Consider the following 12,158-nt stretch of genomic DNA (forward strand, 5'->3'; position numbering starts at 1 on the left):
GCTCTGTTACCTTTATTTTTCACTTTATAATGAAGATACTCCCCACCCGTCAAGGTTGCTTTGTTTAATATAGGGAATATCTAAAGCCTTCTCTGCAGGTTTTTTAAATAAGTAAGAGGGAAGGTAATGTATCAGAAGTGTGAATGGTGTGATCTGCTTTGTCTAGTATGGTAGCCACCAGCCACATGTGGCCATTGAGAGTTGAGATGTTCTATCAGTGGAAAATACATAATAGATTTTCAAGACTTAGTACAACAAAAATAATGTAAAATATTTATTAATAAATTTTAAAAATGTTAATCACATTTTTGAAATGATAGTATATTGGATATTTTGGGATAAATATAATTATTACTGGAATTAATTTCACTTGTTCCTTTTTATTTTCTAAATGGGATTACTGGAAAATTGTGACTTTCATTATGTTTCTGTTGGACAGTGATGGCTTCTAACTTATTGCAAACTATATGAAAAGAAAACTTTGATTAAAAATTTTGTAATCGAGTAGTTGATTCACATCATATTAGTTTCAGGTGTACAACACAGAGGCCCAACATTTTTATAGATTATATTCCATTTAAAGTCACCATAAAATGATGACTATATTTCCCTGTGCTGTATGATACAGCCCTGTAACCTATCCATTTTATACGTAGTGCTTTGTACCTCTCAATCCCCTACCCCCATCCTGCCTCCCCTCTCCTCCTTCTCCCCATTGGTAACCACCAGTCTGTTCTGTGTACCTGTGAGTATATTTCCACTTTGTTATAGTCATTAATTTGTTTTATTTTTTAGATATACATATGTTAATACATAGAATATTTGTGTTTCTTTCTCTGACTTACTTCACTTAGTATAATAACCCGTAGGTCCATCCATGTTATTGCAAATGGCATTATTTTATTTTTTATGGCTGAGCAGTATTCCTTTCTATGTGTATGCATGTGTATATATGTGTGTGTGTATATATGTGTGTGTGTGTGTGTGTGTGTGTGTGTGTATAAATAATATACCACACCTTCTTTATCCAGTCATCTGTCAGTGAACATTTGGGTTGTTTCTATATCTTGGCTATTGTAAATAGTGCTGCTGTGAACATTGGGGTGCATGTATCTTTTTGAATTATATTTTTCTTCAGATATATACCCATGAATGGGATTGCTGGATCACACGGAAGTCTAATTTTAGTTTTTTAAGGAACCTCTATACTGTCCTCCATAGTGGCTGCATCAATTTATATTCCCACCAACCGTGTAGGAGGGCTCCTTTTTCTCTGAAAAGGTCAAAAAGTCTCTACCTTCATATACTTTCCTTACAGTTTAGGACACAACTTGGCAAAAGCCAGATAGGATTTAATAGCAGTAAATACAGTATTTTTTTAAATGGCCATGCAATATGTATAGGTAAGTTATTGATGAGTTGGATCCCTATTTTTGTATATGTAGAAGTTTTTATAGCTTCACAGACATTTCAGCCTTGCAGAGAGAAAAATTTCTTTGCATTTTGCTGAACTTGTCTGGGTGGCTTTATCTAATTTGGTCCAGGACTGCAGAGGTGAATACACATCCAAACCTGAACCATTTGAATGTCTGCAAGATTTTAAATGTCTAAAATGTCAGATCTGGACTATAACTCTGGTAAATGACATCAGTGAATGGGACTCAAGAAAACTCCATTTGAGTGCAAAACCTTTCATAAGCCAAAAAGGCTTTGAAATTATGGCAAAGCCAGAGAATTTTGTGCACTACAAATGGCCACAAACCCATGGGGACAACTACAGGCCTTCTGGAGTGCCAAGGGAATTCCATGTGTGGAGTCCAGCACCCACAGGAATCCAACAAGTCCCTGCCAGCCAGAGCACCTTCATTGCTACTGTGCTGTTTTAAGCAAATGTCTTTTCATCAGGTTCAAATTGGTTTGTTATTATTTTGCATAAAAAAATCAAACAACTTCTTGTTCCCTTGGTGAAAATAAAAGCCTAACATTTTCTGATTTCTTTTGACAGAGAAAAACATAAGCCTATGAATCTAACCTCATCTGTGATGGTCTGCAGCTGGGAGCAACCAGATCAGTGTCAGTCCCTTTGCAGCCAATGGCTGGGAGCCTGCATGTTACCCAAAATGCTGGAATCGCATCTGAAATATGTCACCCCAGCCACGCCTTCACTGTGGGCTGGGAGGGGAGTCAGTCAGAATCTGCATTGTGGAATGTATGTTTCAGATTCAAAGCTAGGAGATCTTATTTAATAGCCAGAGAATGTAGTCATAAATATATCTATTAATGTATTTATGCAAGAAACTTTTTAAAGATTTTTTATTATAAAAATTTACCCCCCAAAGTTTAAAATGTAAGAATAGTGGAATTAAAAATCATCTATACCTTAATTATCCATAAAGAATCTTAAAATCTTTCTAAACATTTCTTTCTCAAATGTATATTTTCCCTTCCAAAAAGGAAAATTATTATTTCACATTTTTTTTGCTTTTTCCTTTCATTATATATTCCATATCAATAAATATAATTCTTTTAAATCCTTTTTAATGACTGTTTAACACTATATTGAACAGATATGTAAATAGTCCTAGGTTTGAGAAATTTAAAAAATTGTCATTACAATACCACTGCAAAGAATATTTTAGTGTTTTTATTTTAAGTTACTAATTTGGACTAAAAATTAACAAGTTTGCATTTCTTCATCTAAAACATTGGTAATTTTATGAATGAACTGTAAGGATTTTAAATAACTTCAGTAATTTCAACAAAGAAATTATCTTTAAGGCAAAAATGTATGATGGTTTGCATAACTATATTTAATATATCTTCACTTTTACCAGTGTCATATGTGTGTGTGTTTGCACACGTGCTTTAACTACCAGCAACGTAAGAAAAATCTGTGTACTAAAAATGTGAAAATAGTTAGTTTCCTGGTTTGTGTTTTCATTCTCCCAATATAGGTTTTGGATGACAAGCTTGTATTTGCAAAAGTACACACCCTGTGGGAGGTGCTGTGTACATACGCTGAGATACTGCACATAAAATTACCTCTGAAGCCCAGTGATCTGGAAACCTGGCTCTCAGCCTTCGATAATTTTGGCTGTTACATGGAAGTCCTCCAAGTGGATGAAAGTATCATCAAGCCAGAGCAAGAGTTTTTCATTGCCCTATTTGAGAAGAGCTGCGTGAATGACTTTTATATTCAGGATAGAGATACGTTCTTCAATCCAGCCATCGGAAGCTGCATTGTAAGTCTAAACTGAGTTTAGCTGCTGTCTTGGGAGTGATTTAGAACCTGCTGTTGAATTATCAGTGATTTGGTTTGGTTGCTTTGGTTTGATTTTAAAAGCTGCCCATAAAAGGGAAAAAAGAGAAAGAAAAGAAATATGCCTACAGATTCCTGTTAGGATAGTAAACAGTGGCTGGTTAGTTACCCTTTATAAACCACACACTCTCTTTTAGAATATTTTTAGGTTTACTTCATCCTTTCTCAGATCAAGTATCAAGTAAGGGACAACGTTAAAAAAATTCAGGATTAACAGGCTTGTGAGCCCCGGGATCTGCAAGGCAGCTTTCCCTCCCCATGGTGTAAGTCAAATGGCAAAGATGAAATAAAGCACCTCATGTCTCCTCCGGTGTTAACAGGAAAGGGCTAATCTTCTTGACCTTGTTTCTTCCTGGGTAAAATGAAGATAATATGTCAGGAGGGTACAAGTTCATTTAGGGCAGGAACCATGTTGTCTTGTTCACTGCTGAATCCCAGGCACTGGGAAGGCCAAGTTTAGATGAGTGAGTTAATGAATGAACTGTAGTTTCCCCAGAGTTACTGTGTGGGGCAGTGCAAATTAGCAGCTAAGTGCATGGCTCCAGAGGGGAGGGTACAGCTCAAGTGATGGAGCGCATGCTTAGCACACAAAAGGTCCTGGGTTCAGCCCCCAACACCTCCTCTAAAATAGACAAATAACCCTAATTACCTCCCCACTCCCCAACCAGAATTACATTATTATCTCCCCACCAGTAAAAACAAACAAACAAAAAAAAGAATAGTGGCCAAGAACGTACACTCAGGCTGGAACACTGGTGCTGGTTTCTCGCTGTTGACCTTGTAAAAGTCATTTAGCCTCTGTGTTTATCAAGTTCCTCATCAATAAAATGAGGATAATAATAAAAACCACCTCGTAGAGTTGCTATGGGGATTAATGAATCTGTGTCAATGTTAGAACAGCCCTGGCTTATAGTGAGTACTATGCATCTGTCAGCTCTTTTCATAATTACTGACAGATGCTGTTATCAACCAAAGAAGTATTTGTTCTTTGTAAGAGAAATACATGTTAGACCTTTTCATTTATCATTTTCTGTAATTCAGGCTTTTCCCTCTGAAATACCATTTTCTGTCTGTGCACTAGGAAGCCACAGGGCTTTCCAAATTTCATCTGTCTGGGTTCTTGTCATGATGACAATACTGCAGAGTGTTGACAATTTTTAGGGACTCCGTCTGAGATGACAGCAACCCCTCAAATTGAGGAGCACTTCTCTAACTGATAACATCTCTCATGAAATGAAATTTTTAAAATGTGACTGCTTCAGATGCTTAATGATACCATAAATACAAGGATGTTATATCTAAGCTCTTTAAATAAATGCTGTCATTGAAATAAAGGAAATACTATATTATAGCACTCTATGACTTTGTTATCTTTGATATCCATTTATCTGACTCTCTAAGACCAAAGAAAGCAAAGACTGAGACTGATCATTACTACTGTGTGGTACACGTATTTGTGGATGAAGACAATACTGAATTGCACTGTTTAAGATATTAAAATGGACACTAAACAGCTGCTTGATGCACATGCATGAACAGAACACGGAGCTAGGTGCAGGGAGCAGACACTGAGCTTCCTGGGTCAGAGACCCAGCATAGCAGTCCAGCCCAGCTGTCCACATGTTTTATATTTATGCTCCAGCAAAATTAACAGAGTCTGAAATGAACTTTGGGGACACTTGCAAACAGCTGTCATGTGGGACACTATGATTCTACAGTGTTTAGTTGGCATCTGTGCACAACCAGTTCTTTTCCACTAAAGCCTCTTGTAATTGCTGGTCCCACATCCAGGCTGAGGAATCATCTCATGTGGTGTCTGGGAGGGAGGTAAGTGGAGTCAGGACCCATGTTAAGGCTGAATGGGCGATAATCTGGTTCTAGTACAGGAGGAAGGAAAGTAGGTCAGGTGGGAAGGAGAACGACTGGATTTAAACTTTGTTTCTTGAGTAAGCTAAATATATAACATCATGTCAAGTTTCTTTGTTGTTTATATTCCATGTGCTGTCACAGAATAACTACTGAATTGTGGGGACAGAAAACCTGGGTTTTAGAATTGACCCTGCCCCTAACCAGCCAGAGTCCTCTGGGTGTCCAAAGAGGGGGCTGGACCATCAGGTGTCCCTCCACTGTGGCAGTTTGGGCACTTGGGTGGCCTAGTATTTTTTTTTTTTTGCTGTGTAAGACTGGCCCGCTTGTAGGACATTAAGCATCTGCAAGGCTCTCACCAGGTACCCACGTGGTCCCAGAACTGTAACATCCAAGGGTTCCTTCCCACCCACGTTTGCAAATGACCCTTAAGGGGTTAGTATTAGCCCCGGGTGCGAATTATGAAAAATTATGTGGTACTTCCATCCCTTCTGGCAAGTGAGGGATGGAAGTACCACATAAATGACCTTATTTACAAATGACCACGAAGTGTTAGCACCACATTTTATCAACAGAACATGTGAACACGTGGTGAAAGTGACGGCCACCTGTTTGCTTCTGCTTCCCAGTGCAACTTCAGCCTCCGTCAGAGGACCTCAGCCGCCCCAGCGAACACGGCCTTCTGCACAGGGAACGGGCTCCTCGAAGCATAGACAAGAAGCAGCCCTTAGATCTCATCAGGTGAGCTGTTGGGGACAGCACTCCAGTGGGAAGGGCTCAGGGTTGCCCTCATGACATCTGAGTGTGACAGTCCTCCAAGAGTGTTACCAACCAGGAAACTCACAGGCCCTCTGAGCTTCTTTGTCCCAAGTTTTTACTGGAGGCTTTATTACAAAGGCTTGATTGATTGAGTCACTACCGACATGGCTAACCCAAACCCTAACCGTAACTCAAACTTTTCCTTAGCCCTAACCCCTGAGCCCCTTCCTCTCCCGGTGGTCACTCACCTGTCACAAAGCTCAAAGCCCCAACCCTCTAATCACATGGTTGGTGTCTCTGGCTGGCCAGTCCCCATCCTGAGTCATCTCATTAGCACAAGCCATCCAATGGTCCACCATGAATAACAAAAACACTCCTATCTTGGGAAATTTCAAGGCTTTAGGGGTTGCCTTCCAGGAACTGGGACCAAAGACCTCCCAAATTCTTCATTAAACAGGAGTAAATGTTAGATTTCACTTAAATTATAAAATAAGGGAGAAATTCTCACTGCTTTGCTGTATCTGCTGTCTGACACCGTCCGGCTACACCACGTGACTGTAATGTCTCGCTCAGCGTGGCTCTTCTCGGAGCACCAACGTCGGCTGCTCTCCGGGAGCTTATGTTGTTTGGGCAAGGCAACTGGGGAGAGGGAGACGAAGAACAACTGAGCAAACAAACATAATGGGCAAATAAGGAAACAAAACGTCTGATTGAAATGAAGGAAATAACAGAGTGTTGAGATGGGGAGACTTGGGGGGAAGTAAGTCAAGAAAGCTATCTTTGAGTAGGTTACATGTGAGCTGAGATGGTGATAAGGAGGCTGGATTCTGAGGATATGGGAAAAGTCACCCCAGGAATAGAGGCAGCTTGTCCATTGGCCCAGAGGCACAAATGTGCTCAGCAGGTTTGAGGAGATACTGGAGCCAGCGCTGGTGAGAGTGATGAGACGCGAGGTTTAGAAGGGCATCAGAAGCACTGAAAGGAGTGTAGGCTGTAAGTGCAGTGAGAAGAAGTCATGAGAGTTTAAGCACTAAAGTAATTTTCTCTCACTCACATTTTGCAAAGATAATGTGGAGAATGAATGGCAGGGACCCAGGAAGCAGGGAGGCCGTGTAGGAGGCTCTTGGATTGGGCCAGATGAGAGATGGTGGGAGCCAGGGAGAATGCGTTTGGGGAGTGGGGTTGACAGGATGCAGTTATGGGCTGGCTGTGGATGGTGAGGAGAAGAGGAGGGTCAAGGTAGCCCCAGGTCTGCCTGGAGCCAGGTGCCTGTTCTTTCTAATCTCAGTGCCCCATGCAGGTGCCCACCTACTTGGGCAAACCTCTTAACCTTCAAAGTGAGGGTTTTAAAACACTGTGAAGTGTTTTTGTTTGTTTCACATTTTATGGAAAATTTCAAACATGTACAGAAGTAGAGAGAACAGCACAGCCAGGCTGCCTGTATCAGTCACCCAGCTCCAGAATTATAAACTCAGAGTCACTGTTGTTGCATCTTTCATCTCCACCTCCTCCCCTCCCCCACTACGGGATCATTTTGAAGGCAATCCTACATAGCTTAACCTTTCATTAGTGAAATGACAAGGTCTCTTTTAAATACAATTGGAATATTCCTTTTTTTTAGGGTAACAAAATAATTCCCTGATTGTCACAAAAATACATGTTTAAGCAGTTTTTGGATTGCAATCAGAATCCAGACTTGATTCAGACATTGCAGCTAACATATCTTTCAAGTGGGTTCTGATCTATAATTTTCTCGTTTCTTGTTTTCCTTGAAATTGCTGAGGAGTTTCTCTCTTTTCTATTTGGCTGATTTCTTTCACCCTTGTGGTGGTAGACTTGTTTCTCCACCCTATGTGGAGTGATTAGCTAAGTGATTTGATCCCCCCCTAAAATCTTGATCTGATTGAGGTTCAACTTTGTGCAATAATACTCGTTTGGTGGAGTTTTGTTCTCCCGTCACAAGGTACATAATGTCCAGTTGTCTTTCTTTTTGTGATGACAGTAGCCAATAATGATTGCCACCCGGGATCATTATTTCATAAGGGATTTTATTTCATGTCATCATATTCTAATTTCCTCCCTCATTTATCAACAGGATTAGTCATGAAGAGGCACTTTGTCATTAACCCGGGTTATCCTGTAGAACACAGTTTTAAAAGAGGATGTTTGTATATATGTAAATATTTAAAGTTGATACTTTTTTCTTTTCTTTTTAAATTTTTTTTTCTAATGGAGTTACTGGAGACTGAACCCAGGACCTCATGAATTCTAAGCACACACTCTGCCACGGAGTGTACCCCATCCCCCTTGAGATTCATATTTATATGATGTTTTCCTTCTTCTATTTTTGTTTTATGTTATACAGTATTTGATGGCAGGGTGATGGGTTTGATGGCTCCTTAATCATTCTTTATGGGCTTTTGGGGTTTGTGTGTGTATTTGTGTTTGTAAAGAAATCAATTTCCCCCCTATTATAAGTATATTTTGCTAAGGAAAATGCGTTGATCTGTTCCCTCCTCCTGGTCCACATGTTCCCTTTGTTGCTTCCCACTAGTGGCCCCTTCAGCTCTGTGCCAAGACTAGTATGTCTTTAATCCAGGTTGAAGGAGATCTGAAGAGGTTTATTCAAGGAGATGAAATTTGTAGACAATGTATTAGAAAGTATTGAGAAAGGTATTCATTAGGAGAAGGTCTGGGGTTGAATTGTTAAGTGCACACAAATCTAAGCTATGAACCACCAAGACAATTATTAACTCCAGGAAAAACAAAGTAGGGAAGAAAAAAGTAAGCCTAGCAGACAACTTGCTACACCTGTGAACAATCTGTACAGAGTCCTAATAATGTAAAGCAAGGATACTGAGCTGATCAAAATTATAACACAATCGTGTCAAAAGGTTGGAAGAATGAAGGTTTGGATGTGTAGATGAGATGGGGTCTGAAAGAGAGCTTAATCCTCATTTTCCAAAATAGAAAGTTAAATAGGTGATACATAAACCTGAAAAAGTCATTAGGCTGTGTTACAAGGATATTAGTCAGAGATAGGGGGTAATTATTCCAAGAGTCAGCAGTAGGAGCTGAACGTGGTTGCTTCTGGCCAGGAAATGGGGCGGTTGTTGGGAACTGCTCCTTTTTCCAATCGGTGTTCGAGAACTGTTTGACTCTTTAATGAATGTATGGTATAACTTTGATAAAAAGAAATCAAACAGAAGATTGAAAAATTGATGTTAAGAATTGGGGTGTTTTTGACAGAGATAACAATGAGACAAAACTACATTTGAAGGGATCCTCATTATTCCTAGCCTTTCAGCAAGGACTAGGAGGCAGACATCTGTTTAAGGTTCAAAAATTCTTTCTGACCTTCTTGCCGACATGTAACCTTCAGAAGTAATGAACACTCCGCCACTGTAAATATCCAGGCAGAGGCTGCCTGCCCAGCTCTCTAAGTGTAGCAGGGTGTGTTTACCATCGGGCAGTTGGAGCAGGCAACTTCTAACATTCTTTCAGTTTTGAATGTGGCATTTCCAGGTCAGATAGTTGATAAGAATGTATTACAAAAAGCTTAACAAGAAAGTGTCCAAGACATCTCAAACCCATTGCCAGGGTTTTCTCTGCCAGACACCATCCTGAGCCTGCCAACCTTGAGCCAGGCCACAAAGCCCAGTCACATGAGAATGAACACACTTTGTCCTTCCTATCTCCTGATTCGGCATCAGGCTCAGCCCTTTTCCCCATGGAATGGTCCACACCCAGGTCTCTGACGATGGAGCTGGTCTCACAGCTGCCCTGTGAGCGCTGGTCCAGCCCAAGGGGGTTCCTGTGTGAAGTTTCCCAGGACTCCAGGCTGTTCTCAGAGCTGAGTCCGCCCAAGGCTAAGCCCACGGAGCTCAGCCCAGCTCCAGACTGAGTCGGAAGCCTCAGAGAGAACTCAGAGCTGAGGAAATCCTCAGGTTTTAACCAGCACTGCCGGGTCAGCAGTGAGCCAGTTGAGGGAAGTATCAGCAACGGCAAGACACACCTGATCAGCCGTCACATTTTTTCCCCTCGTCCCTAAGCCCTCTGTGCTGCCTGTCTGTGTCTGTCTCCCTTTCAGGACCAGCCTGGCACCGCTTCGTGCCCTGCCTCCTTTCTTCTAATCTTGTCTCCCTGGCCTGTTCCATCTACTCCAGATTAACTGAGAAACATTGAAGAGTTTTTAAAACCTAAGAACAACAGACGTGCTAGATACAAAGAATAAAGGGCAGTACCTTCCTCAGTCACATCCCTCCTGCCCTCTCCCATTCCCACAATGAGTTTTATAAGTATTTTGTCAGAGAGACATTGCACTCCCAGTTGTTATCATTATCAGCCATTTCCTTATTATCTGTGGTTTATGATGCATTTGCTCCAGGGAAGTTCCCGAGATAAGGCAGGAGCAGATGACTGAGCCAGTTGTTGATGTCCACTTGTGTCAAGCCTGTTAAGAATGATCTTTGGGGGCATTTGTTGAATGTGCCAGACTGTCCAGTGAGTGGTGATGATCCCCTGCATCTGCTCCGGAGTCGGCCTCATCCCCTCCTTTGCTCTGTTCTCATTTATCTCTCTTCAGCAGGTGAACCAGTGATCAGTACTTCTATGATGCGTAAAATACTTCTTATTTCACGGTAGAATTTGGGGGCTGCTATGAAAACGCATATGCTTTAAGTGTGAATTGAGTCAGAGGTTTAAACTTAAAGCCCCCTTGATTTAGAATCAGAAATTAATATGATGGAGGGAGGGTATAGCCCAGTGGTAGAGTGCATGCCTAAAATGCATGAGGTCCTGGGTTCAATCCCCAATGCCTCCATTTAAAAAACAATTATATAAACCTAATTATGCCCCCCCAAAAAAAACCAAAGGAAAAAAATTAATATAAGGATGAAGCTACAGAGTGATTATGTGTGTCTTCTGAAACTACCTTCTGTCTTTCTGCAGGAAATTCTATGGAGAGAAATTCGGAATCTACTTTGCTTGGCTGGGCTATTACACTCAGATGCTCCTCCCGGCAGCAGTGGTGGGGGTGGCTTTCTTTCTGTATGGAACTTCTCTTTATTCCTTGTTACCATGCTGAAAAGTTGACTAGACATAAAATTGTTTTCAGGGTCTCCAACTGGTTTAGTAAAAGAAGACTCATTGCAGAGCACTTTCTGCTTTGGGTGATACACCTCTTTTGTCCTGAGGATAATAACTCAGTGAAATGGAAAAAAATTTTCTTAGATAATGCAGCCCAGCCTCTGACATTAATATTACCCTTAGGAAACACTCCAATGTCTTAAGACAAGGCTTTGTTTGAAAAAGAAAGGAGGTCTCATGGGAGGCTCATCCTTGAACTTCTGGCTTGTAGAGGAATGCTTCACTCAGCCCTACAGATGTGGGCCAAGAGCAGCCCTGATTTCTTCAGGGTTTCAATGGCAAAACTGGTAAAAACTGGTGCTTTTTTTGTGTTTAGAAATGAGTTGTTAATATATACGGAAATATGCATGTTCAAAAACTCATATGAGCAATATTTTATTATTGTTTTACTTAAAAAAAAAAAAAGCCCTTACAGTGTTAGGGAGGCAAAAAAGTGATAAAGAATTATTTTGTGCTTGATGTCAAAATTAAAACACCAGTTGCACTGTCTGAAGGGAAATACGTGGGTGCCAGAACCCTGAATTTCACCACCACTGCTCTGAATTGTGTGATTAGTCCTTTGCTTTTGCTGGTCTCAACCTTCAAGGGAGTGTAGCACTGATCCAGGCATTTTCTCTTGTTCATTTGGCCTCTGTCCAGCTGTGATGGCCGGATCCATATTTCTGGGCACCAGCGATCAGCTGCTGAGCAGATTTCTCTAGCCCTGAGCCTATATGCCTGGCTCCGCAGTCAGAAGCTTACACGGCAGCTCTGATGTATAGGCATAATTATCCGTTCTGTTTAATAGGATTCTGAGAGTGTGTGCCCCACTTGGCTTCTTAGCTAGAAAGCTGCAGATGGTCTCTGAAGTACTCTTCTCTCTTCATCGAAAAAATAGTTTGGGGCCAAAGGCTGAATGTTGATGTCTTTTGCCTAAATTTGTCTTTGGCTTCTCCATTGTTTTGTATATTGTTACAACCAGGAAAAGTCATCTCAGAAATACAGCGGCAAAATGAAAAGGTGGTATTTTTATAAGGTTCTTGCATGGTAGTTGTTCTCATTATAGTTCATTTTAGGAAATGGCAGT

At 40.9% G+C, this 12,158-nt stretch overlaps 1 long non-coding RNA gene and 1 other non-coding gene across 3 annotated transcripts in view; both read left to right on the forward strand.

Annotated features, from left to right (window-relative positions):
- LOC116147116 (uncharacterized) overlaps positions 1-12,158 on the forward strand; it is a 71,613-nt gene that overhangs the window by 37,433 nt on the left and 22,022 nt on the right. For both annotated transcript variants that reach the window (XR_010377063.1, XR_010377062.1), the window contains exons 3-5: positions 2,006-2,209; positions 2,955-3,242; positions 5,815-5,926. This is a non-coding gene — a long non-coding RNA (uncharacterized LOC116147116). The remainder of the gene's footprint in view (positions 1-2,005; positions 2,210-2,954; positions 3,243-5,814; positions 5,927-12,158) is intronic.
- On the forward strand, positions 10,694-10,766 carry TRNAF-AAA (transfer RNA phenylalanine (anticodon AAA)). Its single transcript has one exon. It is a non-coding gene; the product is annotated as a tRNA-Phe (tRNA).

This window comes from Camelus dromedarius, chromosome 20 (assembly GCF_036321535.1).
Source record: "Camelus dromedarius isolate mCamDro1 chromosome 20, mCamDro1.pat, whole genome shotgun sequence".
In the NCBI taxonomy this organism is placed as follows: domain Eukaryota; kingdom Metazoa; phylum Chordata; class Mammalia; order Artiodactyla; family Camelidae; genus Camelus; species Camelus dromedarius.